The sequence below is a fragment of the Oryctolagus cuniculus genome, chromosome 17 (assembly GCF_051225735.1).
Source record: "Oryctolagus cuniculus isolate XC-2025 breed Fujian yellow rabbit chromosome 17, ASM5122573v1, whole genome shotgun sequence".
NCBI lineage: Eukaryota > Metazoa > Chordata > Mammalia > Lagomorpha > Leporidae > Oryctolagus > Oryctolagus cuniculus.
In genome coordinates this window covers 63,108,912-63,135,220 of record NC_142883.1, presented here as the reverse complement: position 1 = coordinate 63,135,220, position 26,309 = coordinate 63,108,912, and the positions used below count along the sequence as shown (strand labels likewise).

Below are 26,309 nucleotides of genomic sequence, written 5' to 3'. Positions count from 1 at the left end.
TCCTGAAGCAGGTCTGGCTTGCCCAGACCCATCCCTGCCTCAGGCCTCCACCATTAGACAGCCTCGCCTCCCTGGCGTCCAGCAGTGCCCGCCCCTGCCCAGAGATCCAGGGAGCCCCCAGCCTGGGTTAGGACCTGCAGCCAGAGTGGCCCGACCTCTCCAAGCCTCAGTTTCTTCATCTGGACAATGGAGCTAGGACCGCCCTCCCCCCTGAGCTGTCTTTTAGAGAATTAGAATCTGCCAGGCAGTAATTTCTGCCCCCAAGGGCCACCTCCTTCCCCAGCGGGGATTTAACGGTCCCCGCCGGCCTAGTCGCTCGGGCTGCAGGGGCCCCAGCGGAGCTGCCGTGGGCTGCAGGGAGGAGCTCTGTAGGGGAAGACGGGAGGCCTCCAGGACAAGGCAGAAGGAGGAAGTTCCTCGCCAGGCCACACCCCACCTGCCAGATCCAGCGAGAAGCCCAGAGGGCACACAGCCCCAGCCAGGACCTGCCTGCACCCAGGCGGCCCAGGCCAGGCCCGTGCAGAACCTCTGCTCCAGCCACACCTGGCCTGGGCCATGCTTCTCTGCCCACTGCCTAGGTCAGCCTGCGGCACACTGTCGTCTCTCGAATTCTCTCTCATCAGGCCCTTACACACACGCATGCACACACCAGGCCCTGACACACACATGCATGCACGCATACACCAGGCCCTTACACACGCGCACACACACCAGGCCCTTACACACACATGCATGCACGCACACACCAGGCCGACACACGCACACACCAGGCCCTGACACACACACATGCATGCATGCACACACCGGGCCCTTACACACACATGCACATGCACACACACCAGGCCCTGACACACACATGCTCCACGCCCTTACACACACACATGCCCCAGGCCCTTATACATACACATACACACATGTGCTCACACACCAGGCCCTGACACACACACACACATACATCAGGCCTTTACAGACACACACACATTCACACCAGGCCCTTACACAGACACATGCTCCAGGCCCTTATACACACACTCTCACACATACACCATACCAGGCCCTGACACACACGTGCACACACACCAGGCTCTTACACACACGTGTACACCAGGCCCTTACACACACACATACACGTATACATCAGGCCTTACAGACACATACTCCAGGCCCTTATACACATACACTCTCATGCATACACACACCAGGCCCTTACACACACACACAAACGCCATCAGGTCCTTACACAGACACATGCTCTTGGCCTTACACACACACACACACACACAGGCCCAGAACAGGCTGCATCCTGCAGCCAACGCGCTCTCCCCCGCAGTCACACACTCCCCGCTTCGAGGCCACGTCCCTTCCTACAGAATGCCCACTGGGGCTCTCCTCGGGCAGGGCCTCCTTGCAGACTCGCGAGGCCGCCGGCACACGTGCGCGGAAGGACTCAGGGAAGCAAATGGAACTCGGCCCGTCAAGTGGGGGCACCGTGGAGGCGGAGGACCAGGTCCTGGCCGGGTGTGGCCTGCTCCCACCCCCGCTGTGGGTGCCCCACTTCCCACACCCTCCCCTCGTGCGCCGCTAACAGGGACTGGGGTAGGTGAGGGAAATGCACCAGGCTGGCACCCTGGCAGCTCTCGGGGCACTGATACACACAGCTGCCCCCGGGCATCACCTGCCCTGGCCTGCCCCTCTCCCAGCTGCTCAGGGGCTCCGGGCTGGGAGCCAGCCCAGAGTCAGGTCTTCCCACAGGCGGCACCAGCGGCCCTTCTCCCACGGCCCCGCGTCAGCAATCCCCATCCAGCTCCCCTTGTCCTGGGCCGTGCCTCCATCCTGGTGACAGTGCCTCATCTGACCCCAGCCACGCAGGGCCCTTCCTGGCCACGGCCAGAGTGGGGCACACCCACTGCGGGAGTCCCAGGTTCGCCATTCTTGCCCCACCTGTGCTGCAGGCCTGCCTGGCGCCATGACTGCCAGCCACTGAGCCAGGATCACTGGGCCCAGGATGCGAACCAGACCCAGGGCTGGACTGGGTACACACGCAAGCCCTGGCTCCCGAGAAGGGTGACGGGCACCCCTGGCTGCACCCCACCCCTGTGCCACCCTGCGGCATTGCACCCCCAAGGAAGCAGGCGGCCCCCACAGCTCACCAGCACTGCCTGCCAGGCCCTGGTTGGCGGCCTCTGCATTATGCAAAGCTGAGGTTAGCTTTTGATCGCTCACTGCTCCAAGGGAGCATGCCTGATTCTAAGGAATGCCTTCAGTGCTCTGACCCTCGCAGGGCAGGGAGGGGGCGCCCAAGGTCCCCGGAGCCACCCTGAGCGGCGGTGCACCTCGCAGGGATGACCGGCGACAAGCAGGGTCTCTCTCTGTCCCGCTCCGGTGCCCGCGCCTTCCTGTGAGATGAGTGGGCACCTGCCTCTCTCCTGGGCCTGACCTTGGGGCTTTTCCCGGTGCAACCTGGCCCTCTGACACACTCTTTGGGCATCCCAGACTTAGTCAAACTCCGCCTAAGAATGCGGGCGTGGATCCAACAAATTTCAGCGGGACCAGGTGAAGCAGGAACATCCCCGTCCCTTCTGGAAATGGAGCCTCACGTTCTGGGCCCCCTACAGCCCAGACTGCCTCCGAGAAAGCACTCAGCACATCACCCGCCCCAGACACCAGCAAACCCAAGGTCCCGGCCACGGGCAACACACAGAGGCCCTGGATGGATGAGACAGGTGCACCGAGGAGCCCCTCTGGGCATCCAGGTCCTACCAGGCACTGGGACAAACTTGACCTGGTTTTCCCAACTTCCCTACAGTCCTGCCAGGAAAGTTAGGATACCCATCGCACAGTAAAGAGAGAGAAGCCGGAAGAAGGCTCCACTCACAGCCTGTGACCGTGCCTCTGGGTGTGGCTGATCCACACAGAGTAGCTCTCTCCTCCCACTCAAGAGAGCCCTGAGGAACGGGGCCCAGAGGTGGGAGAGTGCGTGGGATGGCACAGGACACGGTGGCCAGCCAGCGCCCTGCAGATGCCAAGGTGAGCCAGCTCTCCAAGCACCCACTGCGCTCAAGACCCCCTGGCGACACCTGCTGTTGAGAGCCTGGACTGAGGCCCCTCTGGTTGACTGTTGGAACCCCCACAGTCCCTACAGGGCTGACCAGCGGTGAGTGAAGACAGGCATGGCACAGAGCAGCCAGGCCTGGGCTTTTCCAGAAACGTCTCAGCACAGGCACCCAGGAGTGTGGACACACACCCCGCCACCAACCAGCATGGGAGCAGGGTTGGCAATGGGGGAGGCAGAGGCAGGGGGAAGGAAGACCCCAAGGTGGCCGGGGCTGGCGAGTCACCCAGCTCCCCGCACACACAGGTACCAGGGCACCAGCCCAGCGTGGACCTCAGAAACAAGCAACCTCAGCGTGCAAGGGACCACCTAGACAGCCTTGTCCCTGGAAGCCTTGCGGAGGAAGGGGCTCGTGGTGGGAGTCTGGGGGCAGCTGCAAGTTAAGAAGGGGCCCCAGCGTGTCCTCAAGTCCACCATGCTTCTGTAAAACCCAAACCCCAAACGCGGCAGAATCTTACGTTGACAACAGGCTAGGAGGTACCTGGCCCTGGGGGAGGAGTTCCAGGGGTCGGGCCCAGGACCTCAGAGACCATCCCCGGAGTCCCATCCGACTCGGGCACCCGGCCCCTCCTCACCTCTGCTCCCCCTGCCCGCCCCGTGAGCGGGCCCTGCAGCCGGACCCTGCCCCAGCCCCAGCCCATCCACCCTCTCCTCGGCTGGGAGATGTGAGTAGGAATGGCTCAATCAGGATATAATCGTTTTTAATTAACGTGCGGATCATTTCACAGGCTGATCTCCTTGGAGACCAGAGGGAAGATGGTCTTTTAAGATGTTTCCTTTGCCTCCCCCAGCCCACCCCTCCCCGCCGAAGGCCGTCCCCCCCTCCCCACTCCCCCCACCCCGCCGCAACCTTGAGAACAGCACAAAAGCCTGATGCTCGGATCCCTCCTGGGGCCATTAGCAGGAAGTGTGTGTTCACACAGACACGCACACGCCAAGCTCAGGAGCACACCCCCCCCACCCTCAACACAACACCCTCCCTGATCACAAATGTGATCAGGGACTCACAAATGCACACACACACACACACAGAGGCATGCAGGCACACCCCGTGCCCAAGAGAGAACTCTACAGACGACCACAGACCTACACCTGCGCCCACAGAGGGGCACGCACCTGCCGGGGGTGGGGGGACACAGAAACCCGGACACGCCCGTGAGACCTCACCCAAAGACTGCACAAGGAGCCAGGTTGTCCTTAACCCTGACGGTCTCCATTCTGTCTCTGTGCCTGCAGGGCTCACTCGGGGAGTACCTGGATCCTCCTGCTGCCACCACGCATCTGTGCCAACACCAGCCTCCCACCCCGGGACCCAACGCTGCGACCCCAGACAAGTGAGCTGAGGCGCAGGTGCAGGGGCACAGGCACGGTGCCCCCTGAAAAATCTGCAGCCCCACGTCTCGCTGCCGTGGGCCCTCCCCTCTTCCTCATGCAGCATGGGACAGCAAAAAGGAAAGTGAGAAGCCGGTGAGAAGGGATGACGGGGAGCCAGAGGCCCATGATTGCAGCCACTGTGGGCGATGCTGGAAGACACAGGCGCCTCTCCTGAGCCGGGGCCTCAGTTTTTCCATCTTTGCAATGGGCAAGATAAACTTGAAAAATGACCTCCAGGGACCTTACGAATTCAGTAGCCAGTTCTTGGTTGCCTCATGGCCTAGGGACGGCTAACCTCACACCTTAGGACACCCCCCCCCTCCCCGCGCACCCTGTGCCCTCTCTGGGACCTCTGACATGGCCCCAGGCTCCCTTCGGCCCTGCTGGAAGGTTCTAGGCTGTGGGGAAGGAAGCAGAATGGTGTTCCACTTAGGGAAAACTGGAGACGCCTGTGTCTCCCACTGCAGGCACGCCGGAGAGGAACATGGCCTCAACCCTCAGAGAATGCTCTCTCCACGCAAAACAGCTCAGCGCCAGCGTTCGCCAGGAACGTCCACCACGCCGGACAAAAGGGGAAATTAAATAAGTCCCGGTGCAGCCACCTGGCTGGGAAAGCCCGAAGCCACGGCCGCGGGTGTTTGTTAAGACACGGTTACGAAACAGGCAGGGGCTCCGGTTCAGCTCGCCAGGCGAGCGGGCTGTGTGCATGCATTCCGACGCAGCGAAGGGCCAGTCTCCCAGGGCAGCCGCCGGCAACCAGGTCTCGGAGGTCGGCCAGGGCCCCGCGACCTCGGCCCACGGTCACTGCCAGCCACCTTCTTCCCTTCCATTTCTCAGATTTCTCAATCTTAACATACGTGTATGGAAAAGGTTTTTTTTTTTTTTCCTCCCAACGACAAACTTTCCCCATTCACGCTCATTCATTTTTTTCAGCCCTGATTCATTCACTCTTGAGCCAGCCAAACGCAGAACGCCGTGAATGGCCACCAATGCCAACGGCTGGTCCTGGGGGACGCCCAAGGGGGCAGCCTCACAGACATCTGGACCCATGGGGGGACCTGTCCCCCAGCTGCAGGTCGAAAGGGAGCAGGGCAAAGACCCGGGCAGGAACCAACCAGCTCAGGAGCTTCCCCAACCTGGGCACCAGAGGCCTCCCTGGCCCCTCCACGCCAGACCCCCGTGGTGGCCCTGGCCTGTCTCCTGGCTGCTGTCCCCCGCTCTGGGCTCTGCTTCCCGGCCTCCCCCAGGCTCCCCCTGGTCCTGCCTGGCTGTGAAAACAGGAGTAGAGGATCTGGAAACTGCTAGCTTTGGGTCAGCCAGTGTCACCGGGCCCCCACCGAGTGTACCTGCTGTGTGGGGCTGACACGTGTCTGGGGAACAGTTAACTCTTTCTACCCCTGGGCCAGTGACACAGCCTGAACACAGTCCAGCCAGCACAGATGCCTGCCCCTGTGCCCCCACTCCCTCTCTGTAAGCACTCAGGGCACAGCCCGCAGGGTGAGAGGGGGCTCCCTCTGGGCTAAGGAGCCGCATCTCTAAGGTAGCCAGCCCTCCGGGGGTGGGGTAGGGGTAGAACTTCCCACTGCTCCTCTCCCCGGGGGGCCCCAATCTCAGGAATCTCAGGGCCACTGGAGAAGCAGCACAGGCGGAGATAAACACTTCGTCACACAAGCACACCTATGGGATCACCTCTTCCAGCCCCGCATTGGGGGGGGGGGGACGCAAGGGGAGGGCGCTGAAGCCAGAGGGACCCCCTCACCGCGCCTGAAGTCACCAGCCAAGAGCCAAGCCCCACAGGGGGACACAGGGGCTAAAACCCACACGACACTCAACCTCCGTGGTTGCACGGGGCCCCGCTGCCCCCACCCGGCCCCAGCGCCATCCACGTCAACATCTCTCACCCAAACAAGCTCCTCCTCCCCCTCCCCGACCCCCCCTCACCCAGGGTCAGCACCGCAGCGCAGAGAGCAGTGAGCTGCGACCCCCTCCCCCACGGCAGAAACCAAGGCGCGAGGTTTCATTGTCAGCCTGGCCACTCCACTGCGCGCGCCTGGGGCCGGGGCGCAGGGCAAAGGCGGCGGGGGCGGGGTGGGGAATGGGGGGGTGGCGGCTGTGGGGCCGGCTGTGGCGCGGGCAGTGGGGAGGGGTCTCCAGGGGAAGTGTTGGAAGCTGCTCCTCCAGCTCCGTCCAGATCCGGAAGCCGCCTGGGCCGGGAGGAAGGCGGGGGTGGGGAGAGCACGACCTCGCGCGCAGGAGGCGAGGAGGGGCTACCCGGTGGCGGTAGCCGCGGGACCCGCCCGCCCCAAGGCGTCAGGGCGCCGAGTCCCTCGGGAGCGAGGCCGCGCTCCCGGGAAGTTTCCCACCGGTTGCCCTGAGCAGGACCGGGGCGCGCCGACCGCCCGCGTCTCCCCGGCTGCAGCAGCTCCGGGGAGCGGATGACGAACTTGAACACAACTCCTTCCTCCCCCTGGCGCCTCTCACCCACCCCGCCGCAGCCACCAGCCCCGCCATCTCAGCCCCATCCGTGCCTTCCGCCAGTGCCACGGTCGCCAAGCCCGCTTGCCAGTGCATTGTGGCAGGCACAGGAGGGGGGGATCCCCAGCACAACCAAACTGCAGCCAAAAAAAGAGAGAAAGGAAAGAAAAGAAATTCCGTCGGCTGAAACCGATCGCCTCCGCCTCCACCACCGGCGCGGAAAAGCCCCAAACAGGCACATCCACAACTCCAGCCAAGACCGCGGCGCGGGCGGCGACCCCCGTGGCCAGCCTCGGCTGCGGGGCAGGTCTGAGCGGCCAGGGACTCGGGGAGCCCTCGCGCCCCGAACGGCCCGCCGAGGACACAAAGCTCCGCGGCCAACAATACCTGCGGGCTCCTCCCGGGTCTCCGCGGCGCCGGCGCTGCGCGTCCCGCCGTCTCTCTCCGGCTCTCGCGCGCGCTCTCCCCCTTCGCCTCTTCCAGAACGCGGCGGCGGCGGCGGCGGCGGCGGCGGCGGCGGCGGCGGCGGCCAGATGAGATCCTTGGGAGGAAAAAAATTGTGAGCGCTCGCACGATTCCTTTCTCTCTGCCCGCCCGCCGCTGCCGGGGGGCGGCCCCGGGTCCCTCGCGCTCCCGCGCCCCGCTTTTCCTTCTTAGCAGCCCCTGCGAGCGCCCTCAGTAGCCATTATCCACAGGGCCGCTGGGGGGGACGGGAGGTAATTAGAGACGGCCCCGTGGCCGCATCCACTCGACAAGCGCGCGTTGCGGGCACGGGGGGCGCGCGCGGGGAGGGGCGCGCGACGAGGGGGCTTGGCTGCGCGCAGCCCGCGCCCCAGACGCGGGGGAGGGGAGGAGGAGGAGGAGGAGGAGGCGGCAGGGGTGGAGGGAGTGAGGGAGGGAGGCGGGGAGCTCCAGAGGGGAACGGGAGGAGGGGGCGCCAGGGAGACGCTCCCGCAGCTCTCACCGCGGGGGCTCGGGGTCACCAGCCGCGAGGTTCAGAGGCGCGTAGAGACTGGGGGGTGGGGTGCGTGTGAGCGCGTCTGTGTGAGCGTGTGCGCGCGCACGCGCGTGCGTGTGTCCCAGGCAAAAAGGGAGGGAGGGAGGCGAACGCTTTAATATTTTTCTAGTGACTTAGGAGCCCGCGGGGTGAGCTCCTGGCTCTGCATTTAGGTCCGGGTGTGTATCAGCGTGGCTGCAGATTTCTGGTCTGTCCCTACGTGTGAATGTCACGCGGCCTGGGGTGGGGTGGGGGAGGCCTGGGTAAGAGCTCGGGAATGTGTTTCTGGGTCTTGGCGGCACGGAGCGATGCGGTGCCTGCGTGGGGCTGTGTGTGTGTGTGTGTGCGCGCGCGCGCCCGCAACTGTTTCCGGGGGTGGGGGGGTCTGTGTGGCTGCGTGGGTGGGACAGAGCCCGCAGTGGGGAGGGGAGGTTGCGGGGGGGGCGGTTTGTGTGTGTATACGGAATTGTGCCTGCGTGGCGCCGAGTGTCCGCGTGGGCCTGTTTGTGAACGGGCTTTGCGGGGTGCATGGGGGGGGGGCAATGCGCCTGTGCGGAGCTGTGGGTTGGCGAGAGGCAGCGGCGCGTGTCTGCAGGCGGTCGTGGGCTAGCCCTGGTGGCCTCAAGGATCGCATCACAGCACAAGAGCGGCTTAAAGCGCAAACCCGCAGCACTGGGTCCAGGCGGGCGGCGCAGCTCGTAGTAGCGTAGCTTGGCAGAGGGCGAGAAGGCAAAGGGGGCAGCGCGCGGCGGCGGGGGGGGGGGGTGGTCTTCATTCTGCTCCCCAGCTGTCAGATCTTTCCTCTTGATGTACCCGCGGTCCTAGAGGTACACGGTTCGGGAGACGCCTGGGGCCTGGGGAGACGCCTACAGACTGGGGGCAACGGGGCCATGGCGAGGGCGACCTAGGGAGACCCGGGGACAGCGAGGACAAAGAGGAGACTGGGGGGTCGTGAGGCCGGACTGCGCCTCCGGGTCCCCAGCCCCGCAGCCCAAGGGCGACCTGCTCGTGCGCGCACAGAGCCGGCGCGCGGAGCCCCGGCGGCGCGGCTCCGCTCTCTGCCCGCTTCCCAGGAGCCACTCCAGAGCCCCGCGGGCACGTCATTACGCGCCCCGGGCGGGGCCGCGGCCCGCAGGCTTCCGAGCGCAGCTGGCGGGCGCCGAGAGCCCCGGGGCTGTGATTGAGCGCTGGGTTGGCCCGCCCCTCTCCTGGCCGCTCGCTCGCTCGCCGCCCACGCGGCCACTCATTCATCCATCCGCTCTCCACCCACCCACCTTTCTATCCACCCACGTGTCCATCCAGCCACCTGATTATCCGCGCCAGAGATCACACAGATGTGTCAGCTCCTGCTGCCTCCCTTCCCCCACTCGCTCCTCCCCGGGCCCCTCTGCGCCCTGGCGGGGGGAGCGGGGGGGGGGCACACGCCACCACTGCTGCCTGCTTGGCTTTTACCGACCCCTCGCCCTGCTCTTGTGAGGCTCCACGCGTGCTAACCACCCCCCCACGCCCACGGTTACCTGCCAGGTGGGCATGAGGTGCCTTCTGTAGGGTGTTCCTACAGGCAGGCAGGCATCAGGGCTACACTCCCTGCTTGAGAACCCCTCCCCCAGCATGCTTGTTCTGGCCTAAGGGGTGCCTGACACCCTCGTGCCCCCCACCCGGGTCCCTGGCACAGACCTAACCAATCTGAATGCCTGGGGCTTTTGCACCGGCTGTGCTGTCTGCCTAGGAACCAGCATTTTCACAGCCAGGCTTGGGACCCACTGGTGCAGAACACCTGCTGTTGCCTAGGGGCCTGGCCTCACCCACAGCCACCTCCCTTCAAGAACTGGGTCCCTAAGGCCCCGAGGCAGGGCCTTTAATGCCCTCTGGTCTGAGAGCCAGGGGTTGCTCAGTATGGGCACTGCCGTGTGCTCGGTTACCCCCGTGACAAAACCCCTCCTGGGGACCACCAATCCAGCCATGCCCTGACCCCACAGCCCCTGCCACAGTGACCTCCCCTAACCCCTTACCATCAGCTCTGCACTGTCCCTGACCCAGCCACCTCCTCCAGGCAGCCACCTGGTAATGCAAAGCCTGGTGGGGAGAGTGAGGATGGTGATGGACACCCCCTACCCCAGTTTCTGGGTCATCAGGAGAAAAGTCCTCCTGATGGCTGGTGAGACCCCCCACACACACACACACTGCTCCCTCACTCTGACCAGGTACACGCTCACCTCGACACCTTTTGCACTGGTTGGCTCTCCCCCTCCTGCCAAGCCACCTTATTTGTAGCTATGTCTCTGCTCCCTGGTGCACCCTCCCAACCTGGAATGGTGCCCAGTGCTCATTCTATGAGCAGGTGCCCCTACCTTCAAAGAACTCAGAGCAAGACAGTCCCATCCCACCTAGGGAGAAGCCTCCAGAGGGGCCTTGCCCATCTCTGCCCAACACAGGGCAGGTGCGGCTGAATGTGTATTTATCAAGCGAATGCGTGGAGTGGCAGTGTCCGAGTCAAACCAAGGCCGCCGGGCTCCAGACCCTGGCTTGTCCCGTCAGATCCCGCTGGCAGGGTCCCATGGGGCCACGGCACAAGCACCAGGCTCCCTAAATGCTGGGCGGGGGTGGGGGGAGGGGAAGGCCAGCAGGCGTCCTGCTCCCTGGGGATCTGACCCCAGGGGCGATGGGGACCCCCTGACCTGACTGGCTGGACACTTCTGTGGGGGCAGGGGAAGGCCAGGGCTTCCTGGGGAGCCTGGGCCTTGGACAGGATGGTCTTTTGTTTGCCTGGCACTGTCTGAATATAGCTGCAAAGTGTGTGTCCAGACACCACTGGGGAGAGGCAGGGTGGGTGGAGGTGGGGCAGGATGGATGGTGGGGGACAAGGGCACGGACCCAAGCCCCCAAGCCCCCAAGCCAGGGAGGGACCAGCGAGAGACTGGAAGGCTGCTGCCGCGTTCCGGATCATTCGCTACGCCCGAGTTCACTTGGGTTTACTGAGCACCTGCTACGTGCTGGGCGCTGTGCGCGTGTTGACTCTGCACGAGAGACAGAAGCTTCCATTTCAGGCTCGAGACAGGCAAGAAAGAGGGCGCATCAGTAAGTGATTCCTATTTGCTACTGAAAAAGGAAAAGGGTGCAGGGGGCGGGGGCGGGGTTCCACACGGGGTGCTCAGGGACTTGGGCACATTTGAGCAGACTTGAAGCACTGAGGCCCTGGAGGACAGGTGATGCAGAGGGGCGAGGACTCGTGGTGGAGAGGCTGCTGGGGGCACCCACGCCCTCTGTCGGGGTTCCTGGGTCCAGTGCTGGTCTCTGCTGCCCACTCGGGAGACCCCAATGGGGTTCCAGGCTCCTGGCCGTAGGCCTGCTCCAAGCCCGGGCTGTTGTGGACATCTGAGGAGTGAACCAGCAGAGGGAGGATACTTCATGTATCTCCGTGTCTCTCTGTCTCTCTGCCTTTCACATAAAGTGAAAATAGAGAAAGAAAAAAGGTGTTTTTTTTTTAAAGGAAAATCTAAGACTTAAGGGGGGGGGGTGGTGTTTTTGTGCAGCTGGTTAAAGCCCCAGCCTGCAGCACCAGCAGTCCATATGGGCGCTGGTTTGAGTCCCAGCTGCTCCACTTCTGATCCAGCTCCCTGCTCTGGCCTGGGAAAGCAGTAGAAGATGGCCCAAGTCCTTGGGGCCCCTGAACCCATGTGGGAGACTTCGGATCAGCGCAGCTCTGGCCATTGCGGCCATCTAGGGTGTGAACCAGTGGAGGGAAGACCTCTCTCTCTGTCTCTACCTCTCTCTGTAACTCTGGGCAGTGGGGCTGGGTGGGGAGGAATGGGGCCGAGGGACCCTGCAGGGCCTGGTGCACCCCCACAGGGACCTGGGCTGCAGTGTCGTGAGCACAGCAGGGACGTGATCTCCCGCGGGTCCCCACAGGGCATCTCCCGCCACCCCCCACATGCTGTGAAAAGGATGGGCGGGGCCTGGCCAGGCTGGGGCAGATGAGAAGTGGCCCCGCTCCTGGATGGGAGCGCTGACACTGCTAGCCGCCTTGCTCAGCCTCAACAGCTGGCAGACGCCGGAGCTGCTGGGACCTGCCACTCACGGAGGTAGGGGCCGAGGCAGGCAGGTGGGAGAGCCAAAGCCTCTGCAGGGAACTGGCCCTGCCCTCTCCTTGGCCTCCACGCTGCCCTGGCCGACAGGTGCGTGAGCTTCACGCCGATCTGAAGAGGCCCCATTTTTGACAAATGTGCCGGAATCTGTGTTCTGGCCTGGGACAGCAAGGGGTGACCTACCCCAGTCACCTCCCCACTCACCCACCTTCACGGCCCAATAGGCCCGTGAGGTGAGGGCGGCCAGCCCCCTCATTTGCACCCCCATGCATCCAGCTTTCTCTCTCAGACGCACTCAGCTAACCCATGCCAGTCTCTCGCGCTGTGTGTTTAGACAGCACCTACAGTGGCATTTGGGGACGACCGGGAGATCGGAGTTCTTTCACTGTCTCTCTGATTCCCCAATAAATAAAGACAACCTTTCTCTCAGGATGTAGTTATTCAAAGCAATCAGAGGGGTGGGTGTTGTGGTCTAACTGTTAAAGTTGCCTGGGTTTAGGGTCTGGATTTACGGTGCGTCAAGTTAAACCTGCAATGCTGGCATCCCACCGGTTCGAGTCCTGGCTGCTCTGCTTCCAATCCAGTTTCCTGCAAATGCTCCTGGAAAAGCAGTGGAAGATGCTCCAAGTACCTGGGCCCCTGCCAGCCGCATGGGAGATCTGGATTGAATTCCAGGTTCCTGGCTGCCTGGCCCAGCCCTGACCACTGTGGCCATCTGGGGAGTGAACCAATGGATGGAAGATCTCTCTCTCGGTCTCTGCCTTCCAAATAAATAAATAAATCTTAAAAAAAAAAAGATGCCTGGGTTTCAGCAAGTTCCCACTCTGCTTAGGATCCAACTTCAGGCCAATGCCCCAGCCTCGGGAGGCAGCAGGCGATGGCTCAAGTCCTTGAGTCCCTGCCACCCACGTGGGAGACCCAGAATTCCTAGCTCCTAGTTTTAGGCTGGCCCAGCCTTGTCCATCACAGGCACCTGGGGAGTGGACCAGCACATGGGAGCTCGCTGTCACTCTCCCTTTCAAATAAATAAGTAGATAAAAAATAAATCACTAAATAAAAGGCAACCACAGCCCCTTTTCTCCCAATCAGAACCTTCTAACCCTCGCACTTCCGGAATGCTGGGGCTATGGTGTAAAACCAAGACAAAACTCTTAAGAAAAATGACTTTCTTTGAAAGCAAAAATTTGGTGTTTTAGCTGGGGGTGGGGGGAACCAGAAGTATAAACGTCCCAAGTCCCTGTAAGGTCCAGGAGCAGTACAGATAGCTAGTGCACCCTGGCCCCCCTGCCCCCCTGCCACTTGTCCCCTGCTCCCCAAGTGGCAGGGGCTGGCACGGGAGGCTCCAGGCACAGGGCAGGGGGAGCTGTCTCAGTCTGGTGCCACCTGCGGTGGTTCTGCCATCTGTCTGTCTACCCGTCCTTGCTAGCCTGTGGGAGGCCACTACGGGATGTCAGGGCAGCGTCTGAGACCGGCCGGACCCCTCCTCCACCCACCCGCAGGGACCCTGTTCACAGGGGGCATGGGCTGCAGCAGGGACCTCCCCCGCAGGTCTGTGCCAGGGCCTCCGTGGTCCCTGAACCTCCCAGCCCAGTCTTTCCACTGTGCCTGGCACGGCTGGGCCGCCCCGGGCAGCCCCCTTCCTCCTCTGTGGCGGCAATGGTGGCGCCAGCATCTGAGCTTATTATGGAGGGGGGAGGTCTGGGTGATGGGGGAGGGGGGCTGGGCAGCTGGGAAAGACGAACAGGAAGTGGGGAGAGACTGAGAGCAGACAAAAGAGAGGTAGGGAGAGAGGGAAGGGGACAGAGCTGCAGGGCTGGGCGCCCAGCACGCTGCGGGCAGGGGTCTCCTCTCTGCCTTGCCTGGGACACACCCCTGCCTGCTCTGCGTCCTGTCCCAGCCCAGCTACGACACATGCCCATCAGGGCCTGGCCGCAACCTGTGCCCAGGGCTCAAATCCATGCCCTGGCCAGGGAGCCCCATGGAGCTGGGGACGACAGAGTGGCTAAGGCCCAGCCACCCCCCACCCAGCACCAAAACGGACCAATCTCCAGCCACAGCCACAGACCCGCACCTCGTCGCTGCTACAGACTGACCTCTGACCCTGGGGGGGACCACATGGGGGAGCTGGAAGGAGCCCAGCTCGCGCCAGCCCCACCCCCACCCAGAGGCACCACTAACCCTGCCCCGTGTCCTACGTTGCTGATGCTACAAGGCGGGCCTGGGGCCTCTGACACACAGAATCAGATCCCTGTACAACCCCCAGCCCCTTCCTGTAGAGGTGCGTTCAGAAACACATGTCCATGCGTGTGCACGCACACACACACGCATGCGCACATATCCCGCCCCGAAGCCCACCAACAGGAATGAAGAGAGAACTGGCGAACACAAGGCGAGCACACAGGACCCTGAGCCCCGAGAGCTTCCCCTGTCTCCTCCCTAAACTCAGGGCCACTGCAATGGCCTGGGGGCCACCAAGGCCTGGGGGACCCACCTCATGTCCCTCCGCAATGGAGAGGTCAGGACACACGTGTGCACACGCAAGTTCACGTGTGAACGGGACCCACCTGCCTTCCCACGACCTTTGCTCCCTGCCCCTGGCCAGCTGAGGCCCTAGCATCGCCTGACCCAGACTGGCATCTCTGGCACGACTTGGCCAACTCCCTCCTTGCCAAGGGAGACCCAGTCCCCGCCTCTGCCTCCCCCATGCTGCTCTGCCCGTGACACGGCAGGCACAGAGCTGTCAGGCACCGCGAGGGTGTGGGATTGCAGGCCAGGACCAACCAAGGCCTCTCTGTCCCCACTGGTGAGCAGCGAGGGCTCCACAGGACCTGTGCAGAGGAGACCACGGCCCCCTCCAGGCACAGGCTCAGCTCTCCTGGGGCCAGGTGAGTCCGGGACACCAGGCACCCAGGGCCACTGGCTCTGCAGATAACACCCGGAAGGAGCTGGAACCACCGACCAGCGACGCCGGAAGAGACACCTTTGAGCTGCACCCCCCTCGTGGGACCCTGGGGACCGTGCTGGGGGGGGGTGCAGAGCTGGGCTGACCCTGCTGAGCACCCCACACGGCACCTGCTCTGCAGTGCTCCGAGGCGGGCTGTCCTCAGCCCATTTGAGAGATGTGCAAACTGAGGCTAAGAGAACAGAGAGGCACAAAGGTTGGGAGAACGCAGGTTGAGCCTGAATCACCGCTCAGTCTCTGGAGTGGAGCACGGAGCCTCTCTGACGAATTATGCATTGGCGGATGCTTATTGTTATTTGAAAGGCAGCGGCATGAGAGAGACAGACAGATTCCCCGGCCTCTGTCTCCCCAAATGGCCACAACGACCAGGGGCGGGGCCAGGCTGAACCCAGGAGCCAGGAACTCCCTCTGGGTCTCCCACGTGGGTGGCAGGGATCCAAGCACTTTTCCCGCCAGGGCACAGCTCCGAGCCATTCAGGCTGGCCCGTTTGCAGAGGGTAAGGACAGCACCCTGGCTTCAGACACCCAGGGAGAGCCTCTGGGAGTACAGTGACACCTCCCCATCCTCCCCACCCCCTCCACCTCGCAAGGCACTGCCCTGCCCTGGTGGCTGTGTGTCCCCAGGCGGCTGTGCACCCTCTCTGGGCCCCAGCATCCAAAGCTGAGATCCTGGTGTGAAGTTCACTAGGTGGAAGATAATGCTTTTCTCTCTCTCTCCCTAAACTCACAGGAAGTTCCAGGCCTGAGATGCGGACACTCTTCCCCAAGCCAGCCCCTGAGCCAAGGCGGCTGCCAGAGCCGACACTCGGGTCCTGCAGCCGACAAAGGGACAGGGCCAGGAGCCAAGGCCAGCCACCCCAGGGGCCTTCGCGCACTCCACAGCACCCCCAAAAAACACGTGCCGAGAGACTCACGCCCGCTCTGCGGTACGCTTCTGAGCCTCGGCGTCTTCACCGTGGAAACAGGGAGACGCGCAGGGCCTGCATTGTTCGTGGAAGCTGCCGTGGGTGTGTGTGCCCCATCCCACGCCCTGCAGAAACCGCAGCTCCCTGGGGTTAAACTCCGGCTTCACAGCCACGGCCTGGGCACCGCACCTGCTGGCTGGCCGGATGACGTGGGCTCTCAGCGCCCCCCACCCCAGTCTCTCTGCATGCATCCCCCATCGGCCTGGGGGGAGGGGTGGAGGACAGGAGCGGAGGCAGGGAGGGGCCAGGAGTGCCTGGTCGCCAGCCCCAGAAGCTGGGGTTCAGAGAGAGAGCTGTGTCAGGGCTGAGGGTAGAAACCACAGGAAGGCAGATTCCGTCTCCATATAAGGAGCTGACAAACAGAGCTGCCCAGAAAGGGAGCCAGGAGGCTGCCTGGAGTGGGGTGTGTATGGGGGGAGGTTTCGGGGGGGCCAAAGCGATGGGACACCCCACAGACAGGACCGCCCAGTCGCTGTCCTGTGACTCGCCCAAGGCCATGTGAGCAGCAGTGGAATTCCAGGGTCAGAGCCGGGGGCCAGAGCAGGGTGTGCTGGGAGCCTCCCGAGGAGGCTGGCAGAGGTCGGAGAGACCAGACCTCCCAGGGCCCAGGGCGGCCAGAGAGGCTGAGCCCCAATCCCCGAGGTGCCCCACCCCCCGCCCCACCATGCGACATTTAATTCTTTAAGTAGCTGTGTCTTGGTTGGGGGTTGCTTTCGTGTGTGTGCGTTTTTTGTTTTTTTTTTTTGTTTTTTGGTATTGAGCATTTTAGCATTTATTTTTAACCATTAAGAAAAGTAGGCTGGGGCCAGTGCTGTGGCGCAGCGGGTTAACCTGGCTTGCGGTGCCAGAATCCCACATAGGCACCCGTTCAGGTCCCGGCTGCTCCACTTCCGATCCAGCTCTCTGCTGTGGCCTGGGAAAGCAGCAGAAGATGGCCCAAGTCCTTGGGCCCCTGCACCCACGTGGGAGACCTGGAAGAAGCTCCTGGCTCCTGGCTTTGGCCTGACCCAGCCCCAGCCGTTGCATCCAATTGGAGAGTGAACCAGTGGATGGAAGGTATCTTTGTTTCTCCCCTCTCTCTGTTTCTCTGCCTTTCAAATAGTAAAAATCTTTAAAAAGAAATCTTATTGTGCTTAATTTTTTTAATTGAGATATAATTCACCATGAAATGCATCCTTTTAAAGTACACAGTGGGGGCCGGTGCTGTGGTGTAGGAGGTTAAGCCTTCGCATGCGGCACCAGCATCCCATATGGGCACTGGTTCGAGTCCCAGCTGTTCTACTTCTGATCCAGCTCTCTGCTATGGCCTGGGAAAGCAGTGGAAGATGGCCCAGGTCCTTGGGCCCCTGCACCCGCGTGGGAGACCGGGAAGAAGCTCCCGGCTCCTGGCTTCAGATCTGCACAGCTCCAGCCATTGTGGCCATACCTGGGTCCCTGCCACCTATATGGGAGACCTGGACTGAACTTCAGGCTCCTGACTTCGGCCTGGCCCAGCCCTGGCCATTGTGGGCATCTGGGGGGTGCACCTGCAGATAAGACAGCTCTGTCTCTGTGCCTTTCACACAAATAAATAAAAACGAAAGTGGGAATTGACTACTGCCCATTTCAAAACATTTCACGCCAGTCCCCTGGAGCAGCCCCTGCAGCGGCCCCAGCCCCCAGCCCCCCACTCGCCTCCTGCCTGCTCACATGCCCTTGTGCCTGGCAGTGCTGAGTTCTGCAGAGGGCTCCGGGAAACACTTTTACACAGCACCGTGTGCGGTCTCCACGTCCGTGTGACGTCAGCTCACGTTCACAGCATGCCTGGCCCGGACAGAACAGGACACACCACACACTCTGTATCATGCTCCACCACGGGGCCGGCACAGGAGCCTCCCCTCAGTCTCCCTGTACCCACTCTGGCCCCGTCAGCCCTGACAGCAGTGAGACAGAGCCCGAGAAACCAAAGTCGGAGCTCCTAGCTCTTCAAACTTAAACCACAGCCCCTCCCCTGCCACCAGGAGATCTGACCTCTGTGACCTTCGAACTTCACCTCCTCCCAGTCTCCCTTCACCCCCACCTGCCGCTGGCCTCTTGGGGCTCCTCAAACCCCCCCCCACATAGTCCTGCCTCAGGGCCTTTGCACTGGCTGTCCCTGCTACATGGAACATGCCTCTCCCAGCCCCAAGGTTTTCCCAGACCTGCTTGGTTTCGCCTCCTAATTTGCACCCCTGACACACCACTGGTTCACGGTGTTCTCTCCCCAGGAAAAACGACACCTCTGCCGCGCGTGCCCTGTTGTATCGGCTGCTGACACATCCCCAGCACACAGCACCCAACTGCCTATCAGCCAATCACAAAAGCTACGCAAAAAGCAGCCAACAGGAGCCCAGGCGGCCCACGGAGCAGACGTTATAAACCCCGGGGACCCACGCTGGCGAAACCACACCGTGCCTTCTTCCGTGCCACAAGCCGGCGTCTGAAAACCAGGAGCGCCCACCTAACTATCCAAACGCCAGCCTCTCTTGCAAACACGGATCTGGTCATGCAGGGGCCTACACACGGCCTAACGGACATCGGCCTGCACCGAGAGGTTGGGCTTGGGGGAGAGGGGGCGGGCGTGGGGCTGTCCCTCCTCGCACAGGCCCAAGGTGCACTCTCTGTCTGGCACCTGGGCCCCCAACTGCCCCCGGCCACCTGCTAAGGCCTCTCTTCCATGCTGAGTCCATGAGGGAGACCTCCCCAGCTCTCGGGGCTCCGGCACCCCCACACCCATGCTCCACCGTGTCCCATGTCTCCTAAGCGGCTCCACCCGCCTCACCCCGGTCATGAGTGGCCACCCTGGTTAAACGGCCAAAGAGAGACAGCCTCCCCACCCCAGGGTCCACGTGTGCACCCATAAGGCTCTGATCGGGGGTCCCGCTGCTGTCGATCGCCTGTGCTGTGGGGGCATCAGGACCCACGGGATGGAGACGGGGGGAGCCCCACGTTGGGGGCCAGGCCCAGCGAGGGGGCTGTGAACGCGCACACACACGCGCACGCGTGCACACACACACACACACGCGTGCGCTAAGGCAGGAGGCCTCCGTGTGCCGGGCCACATCCGTGCAGAGTTCTCCCGGGGCCTCAGTCTCCCCAGCCCCGCCGTGTGCAGGCACCCTGGCCGGCCTCAGCCCCTCCTCCCCAGCACCAGGGAGAGGTCTTCCGGTGCTGCTGCTGCTCCTGCAGCCCTGCCTTCCCATCCATCAGGATTCTGCTGCATTCCTGTGAGTCATTCTCCAAACAAACCGTGCAAGGCGAGGAGGGAGCAGGGGCGGGGGAGGCGGCGGCGGCGGGGAGAAAACCCAGCCCTACCTCCTGCCCTCCTGAGCCTGGGCCCCCTCCACACCCCTCCCATGCACACACACAGGGTGAAGGGCGGTGGGCTCGGAGGGAGTGGGGTCCCCGGCGGAGCCCGAGTCCCAGGCTGGTCAGCTTCTGCCATGGACTTTGCTGTGTGACCTTGGGCAAGCTAGGCTTCGCCCTCTCTGGGCTTCGGAAGACGACGTCTTGGAAGGCCCATCCCTACAGAAGACATAGGTTTTGGCAGTGCCGGGGTGGAGGGGGGTGGCGCCATCATTCTCAGAAGAGGCAGGACAGCCGCGGCGTGCCTCCTTGTCTCAGTTCTCCCACAAGGGCGCACCTGCCAGGCACCACCCACCGGAAGCCCCAACACCAGGTGTCTGCCTGGTGACGGACAGGTCTCAGACTAACCAGACCCAGCAGCCAGGAGAGGGTGGAGAGGCTCTGGGGTATGGGGTTGCGGGCCTGCAGGGAAAATAAGAGGCAGACCCCCCTCACTTCTGCCCCGCTCTCGGCCCCCCCCCCACCATGTGACTCAGCTCCTGGGACGAGGCCCTGGGTGGCTGAGGCATGAGTGTGTGTGGGGGACACTGTGCGTCTGCCGCTGGGGCGGGGGCCGCGGGAGCCCTCCTCCCTGGAAGGCTGCGGCTCTGCCTTCTCCGTGATGAGCAGGCTTCCCACAACGGTGAGCGCGGACGCGTGTGCCTCGGCAGGCGTGACCACGGGTGAGCACGCGTGTCCTCCCTCAGCGTCCTGAGCTGAGGGCGTGGGCCCGGCCTTGTGGCTGAGGCTCACGGCGGTGGTGGAGTGTGTTTGTGGGGAAGTGTGTGTCGGGGAGGCTGTGTGTGCCAGCACCCAGGGACCTGCGTGTGCAAGGTGTGCAAGAGGGTTTCCTTCAGAGCTCTTGGAACAGCTCCCTCTGACTCCCTGGAAGGTAGGTTTCTAGGATGCTGGGAGCTGCACCCGCCACGGCCGCAAGGGTGCACCTCTGTGGGCCCACCCGAGGTTCCGAGCGAGGCTCCGGGAGGCCCTCGCCCCGAGTGCCCCAGCACTCGGATCCAGTGTTGAGGGTTCGGGGGTCCTGGTCAGGGCCCCCATCCCAAGGCTCTACGGCTCAGGCAGCAGCTCAGGGCCACAGACAGAGCCAGGGTCCTGGAGGGAGGTAGAGAGCAGACCCAGGGCAGGGCAGGGCTGGGCAGGAGAGAGCTTGGGGGGTGGCAGGGAGCCGAGGGGGGCCGTGGTGGCTCCCCAGGCTGGGAACAGGGCAAGTCGGGGCAGCCACGAGAAAGTCAGCTTCCAGGTGCCACAGATCGGTGGTCACCAGGTTAAGGAGGCACCGGGGTACCAGGAAGGTCCCCCACGATACAGCCAACGGCACGCACCACCACGTGCCCAGCACCGGGGTCAGCTCCAACTCTGCCCCCTGCCCTGGCGCACACACGCACGGCTCCTCAGGGGCCTCTGCACACGGGACTGCATCCGTGGCTGCTGTGGCTACATGGTGGTCCCAGGAGGGCTGGTGGGGCGCGCGGGAAGAATGCCAGGCTGGAAACCCCAAGGGACCCCTCCCCTCCTTCTCTTGGGCTCTTCCCGTCTGGAATGTGGGCTCTGTGACCCACTATGCATGTGACATAGGAGAAGCCTGCAGACGGACTGCTCGCGGGCTGCCTGGAGCAAGGTGCCGCTGTATGGCTGGAATGTTCTGGAGGTTTGCAGGTGGGCGTGAGCATCTCTGAGCACTGAGAGAGAGAGAGAGAGAGAGAGAGGAGAGAGAGAGAGGACAGGCTCTGCTCAGCCGGGGGCCCACACAGGGAACGGCCTCCCAGCTCACACCCCGGCCTCGGCTCTGTGCTCCTGCCCTTGCGCGGGAACCTGGGTAAGAGGTGACCATCCCAGTGGGCTGCAGCGTCCCCCCACCCCCCGCCGAGCCTCAAACAAGACACCAAGGGAGCTGCCTGGAGCCCCTGGAGGTGTAGGGGGAGAGGGACCTAGGCCTCCCAAGTTGAGATCCAGCCCGGGGAACGCTAAGGCGTCCTGAGAACGGGAGTCCCCCTCCCAGCTCGGGTGGGCGGAAAGACGCCCACCAGGCAACTGCTCCCCAGGGCTCACAAGGCTCTTCCCTGGGGGGCCTGCTTCCCACCACTGCTGGCACTCTCAGGGGGCCCATAAACGCCTCGGCTGAGGAATTGTCTCAGGTTGGGGGGGTGCCAGGCTGTGAATTGGCTAGAGGGGGGTGGGGGACATAGCGGGGGGGTGCTACTGGGGTGAGCCAGGCTGATGCACCTGCAAGAGAGAGAGAGACAGAGAGACAGAGATCTCTCGCTTACTAGTTTACTCCCCAGATGGCCACACTGGCCAGGACTGGGCCAGGCCAAAGCCAGGAGCCAGGGGCTTCAGCCAGGCCTCCCAAACACTTGGGCCGACTTCCGCTGCTTTCCCAGGTACATCAGCAGGGAACCAGATGGGAAGTGGAGCAGTGCGGACTCGAACCAGTGCCTGCGTGGGATGCCGGCGCCACAGGTGGTGGCTTTACCCTCTACGGCATGACACTGGCCCTTGGTCTTGTGATTTGCCTATGCACACCCACACAGGGCACCACCCACAGGGCTGTGCCTCCTATACCCACCACATGGCACTGGAAGCCCGCCCCCCGGCACGGTGGCCTCCCCGGCATGGTGGCCTCCCCGACTGGCACCCACGGGCTGCTGGCCTGGGATTCCCATGGGTACCTCGGCCACAGGAGCCTGGGAAAAATGCAAACGAAATCAGGCAGAAGGGGAACACAGGAGCACCCCCCTTTCAGTGGGTGTCCCTACCCCCAGCCCTGCCCCACGGCTCCCTGCCGGCCCCACTGGGGAGGGTGAGTGGTCAGGTCGGGGTTGGGCTGTCACTCTCATCAACCCCCAACCCGTCAGGGCTCGGGACAACCAAAGCCAACTGTTTGCCTCACTTCAGGTCCATACGGGGGTGCTGGGGTGGGGGGCTCCGAGGGGGACTCTCTCACCATGCCATGCTCTGGCCCTACAAGGATCTCACTGGCCACACACAGCGCCACCCAACCACAGGTCTAGCATGACCCTGCCGCCGGCTCCCAGCCGGAACCATGGCCAACGGCTCTGGGGAATGCATCAAGTGACAGCACCGACATTCACAGCGCGAATACCCACACTCAAGGTTATACTCTGAGGTCACAGCTACCAGCAGCCCCATTATCCCAATGAGGCAGCTAAAGCCCAGACAGTGCAGGGACCTGCCAAGGTCACACGGCTTGGATGAGGTGGGACTGCGCGATGGCGTGATGACATACCCACTGCCCGGCTTACTCCTAGCTTCTCCCACCAAGCTGGCCGGCGGTGGAGGACTGCCCCGGGCTAGACAAGGGGTGCCCCCCTCCAAAACAGCCTCCCCTACTCTGCCGTAGCCAACACCCGGGCATTGGATGCCACAGCCCTCCTGGTGGTAAAGTAGGTGCCGGATTGGGCCTGGAGAGAAACGGAGGCCCAGAGGCCACACCCACACCGTAGGGCTGGCGGGGCTGAGATGAGATGAGATGAGATGGCAAGGCTCTGCCCACTGTCACCCACAACCTGACGGCACTGGGTGCACTGGGTGGGGCGGCCTCCCTCACTCCACCCTCCTGAAAGACAGGCAGGGCAGACACACAGCAGTCACCCCAACCGGGCCCTGACGCTAGCACAAGGCAGTTCACTGCTTCCAGGGACAGCCTTCGAGAGCTGGAGGGAGGCGAGTTCCAGGTTCCACCTGCTGGGCTTCCAAAAATAGGGCCTAGGGCCGGCACTGTGGCATAGTGGGCAAAGCCGCCACCTGCAGTGCTGGCATCCCGTATGGGTGCCAGTTCAAGTCTTGGCTGCTCCTCTTCCAGATCCAGCTCTCTGCTATGGCCTTGGAAAGCAGTGGAAGACGGACCAAGTCCTTGGGCCCCTGCACCCGTGTGGGAGACCTGGAGGAAGCACCGGCCATTGCTGCCACTCAGGGAGTGAACCAGAGGATGAAGACTGACTGACTCTCTCTCTCTCTCTCTCTCTCTCTCTCTGCCTCTCTTTCTCTCTCTGTGTAACTCAAGTAAATAAATAAATATTTAAAGAAAGGAAGAAAGAAATCAGGGCCTTAGGGGCCTTCCAGGAAGCCACCCGGGGGTCCATGGGGGACACTGGAGTCCAACAGACCCAGCTCTGCGACCCTAACCACTTCAAGCCTCGGTTTTCCCGTCTGTACAATGGGGTTATGATCAAGCTCCCGGATGATGCGCACAGTAACTCTGGGGGTATGTGGCACAGGTGTTCCACACACGGTGTGGTGGTTACGGCTGGCACTGCTGTCTTCCCTGAGCTGCGGCTGGGCCCCAGTCTCCTCTCAGTCTTCGGCTGAGACCCTCCCCTGTGTCTCGGGCATTATCAGAAAGCTGCCCCCATCCTAGACACCCCCTCCCCAGACCACAACCACTTCCAAAGCAGTGCGCACGAGTGGCCCGGCCACCTGGGTGCTATCCTGATACAGATGTGCAAGCTACAACAGGAAGCCAGATCTTCCACCGCCGCCTCCTGGAAGCCCACCTCCACCCTCAAAGCCTCGAGTCTCCACATCCCCTTCCAGCCCCCTGCCCAGTTCCTGGGAGGCAGAGGTGAAGCAGGCCTGCCCACTGCCTCTGAGCCCTCCTCATCACTCACTGGCCCAGTCATCCAGCCACACGCACTCACTGAGCACCCACTGTTTGCAAAGCACCGTACCAACCGCTGTGAGAGGGAGGGTTGGCCGGGCGCAGTCCAAGAGCAGTGTCCCATGCAGCACGCGGGCTGTGAGTGGCACAGGCCTGGTAGGTTAAGGCCGGACTTGGCCACCTCCTGGCTGAGCGAGCATCCTTTCCGTATCATTTGTACTCATTTGGAAGAGAAAGACATAGGGCAAACAAAGGACTCCCGTCTTCTGGTTCACTCCACAAATGCCCACAACAGTCAGGAGCCAGGAACTCAATCCGGGTCACCCACGTGGGTGGCAGGGACCCAGTCCTGGGGCCATCGTGGCTGCCTTCCGGGGTGTGCTTCACGTGAAGCAGGGAGCAGACAGAGCCTGGCTTGAACCCGGGCGCTCGGATCTGGGAAGCAGGTGTCCCTGGCGCCGCGCACATCCCTTACCAGACCTTAGCACAGTGCACCCCTGCAGGTGGCGACCAGCTCCTGGGGACCACGAGCTTCCAGGGGCCTGGCGCGGAGTAGGGGCTGAATCTGCAGCTGCTCCTCACCTTGGCAGGGGCAGGGCCTTGAGCCACGCCAGCAGAGACTGCCCCCCCCCAGACTTCCACCACCTCGTTAATCAGAGACGACGGTGTGCCCGGCTGTGACGCCACCTGACGCCCTGGCAGCCGGCCCGTTCACCTCCATCTTGTCTGCAAGGACATGTGGGGACAGGGATGAGGGCAGGGAGTCGACGGGGAGGGGCAGGAGGGGGAGGAGGGAGGAGGAGGCAGGCTAAGTGTTCCCTGCAAGTCAGGCATGCTGGGACCCCACCCAGCAGGCCCTACAGCCTGGAGTCCACAAAGAGTCACACACACACACACACACACACACACCTGCACACAGAGACTCAGGATAAAACGCAGGAGCAGGGCTTGTGACAGTGGGGGCTGGGGGATCCAAGTCCAATCCCTTTTCCAATCCCTCTCCAGGCTGCACTGATATCTGCCACTGGCATCGCACAAGGCAGAGAGGGCTGGGGCCGGGGAGTCTCCCACAGGTGGGGCGTTAAGTCTTAGGGTTCTATGTCCCTGAAGCCCTGCGAGGGGAAGGGGGCGGCCCTGTCATCAGTGCAGACCAAGAGGGGTAAAAGGCAGAAAGGAGGGTGGTGCTGAGGACAAGGGGTCCGGGGAGGAGACAGGCGCCCCAAACCCCATCCTGCAGAGAGACCCGGATGCAGGCTAGGGTGTTGCAGGATGCACCTGCTAGGGCCCACAGAGAATGCCAATAGCTGGCAGGGTTTCTCTGAGGGGCCCCGACTCCCACCTGGGTCAGCAGCCCCACCCCTCTCCCCACCTGCAAGGCAGACCCTGGGGAGAAGGGGAGCTGGTATCGGGCCAGGAGGACACACCCAGGGACCCTTGGTCCTGGGCTGGCTCGTCCCCAAGCAGAGGGACCCGAGTGGGCTTCAGGAAGGGAGACGGAGAGAAGGCACGGGCTGGGTGCCGGACCAGCACACAGCATTCGACCACCACAGTTGTCACTGTTAGGGCTGGGCGGGGTGAGATGGCGCTGGGTCCCGCAGGGGCCTTGAATGCCCAGCCCAGGACGCCCCAGCGGTGAGAGCGATGGACCGACTTGGCGGGGGGCAGGGGGGACAGCCGGCAGGGCAAGTCTCCACCTGGGAAGGCGATAAATTAGGGGAGATGAACCTGCCAGGCGCCCCTCCCCGCCGGGCGTCGTTTTCCAGGTAATTAAGGCCGCTCGGGGCGGGCGCACAGCTGCTTCCGCGGCCGGCCGCGCCTCCGGCCCGGGCAGGTGCGATTAAACCCGCGCGTTCGCGCCCATTAAGCTTGAATGCGGCTTATTAGCATAAGAACCAGAAGACGCTCTGATGGCGGCCACCCCCCTGCGGGGCAGCGCGGGCGAGAGGCCGCAGGGGACCCTGCGGAGGCCAGATCCTGGGGCCAGCCGGGTTCCACCAAGGACTAGGAGGCTGGAGCGCTGCGCAGGTCGCAGGCATAGGTCTTCTTCGGAGGGGGCGCAGGGTGTCTAACCAAGAGAGGGGAGGAGCCTGCTGGTCCCAGCAGCCCAGGTCTCGAACCACAAGTGGCTGGTTTATTCAGCACCATTGCCAGTGCTAAACAGCTTCATAAAATCTCTCCTTCTTCCCCCCCAACAGTGCCAGAAGCCAGTAGGTGCTCACTTAACTCTTGAGATCCCTCTAGCTACCAAAAGGATCTACATTTACCATGTGTGGGCATGCCCGGAGGGGTGCCGGGAGGGGTGGGGGCTGGGCGGGGTTATCTGGCCAACTGGCCAGCTTC

General features: G+C 63.1%; 1 protein-coding gene and 1 long non-coding RNA gene across 3 annotated transcripts in view; one reads left to right on the top strand and one right to left on the bottom strand.

Moving 5' to 3' along the window:
- RAI1 (retinoic acid induced 1) overlaps nucleotides 1-26,309 on the bottom strand; it is a 106,629-nt gene that overhangs the window by 62,044 nt on the left and 18,276 nt on the right. The window contains exon 2 of one of the 2 annotated variants that reach the window (XM_070061541.2): nucleotides 7,349-7,502. The exons of the other annotated variant lie outside the window; for it this stretch is intronic. The gene's annotated coding sequence lies outside the window, so the exon portion shown is untranslated. The remainder of the gene's footprint in view (nucleotides 1-7,348; nucleotides 7,503-26,309) is intronic. 2 annotated transcript variants of the gene reach the window in all.
- LOC149121287 (uncharacterized) lies at nucleotides 15,617-25,611 on the top strand. Its single transcript, XR_016223705.1, has 3 exons — nucleotides 15,617-20,016; nucleotides 21,733-21,811; nucleotides 23,175-25,611. It is a non-coding gene; the product is annotated as an uncharacterized LOC149121287 (long non-coding RNA).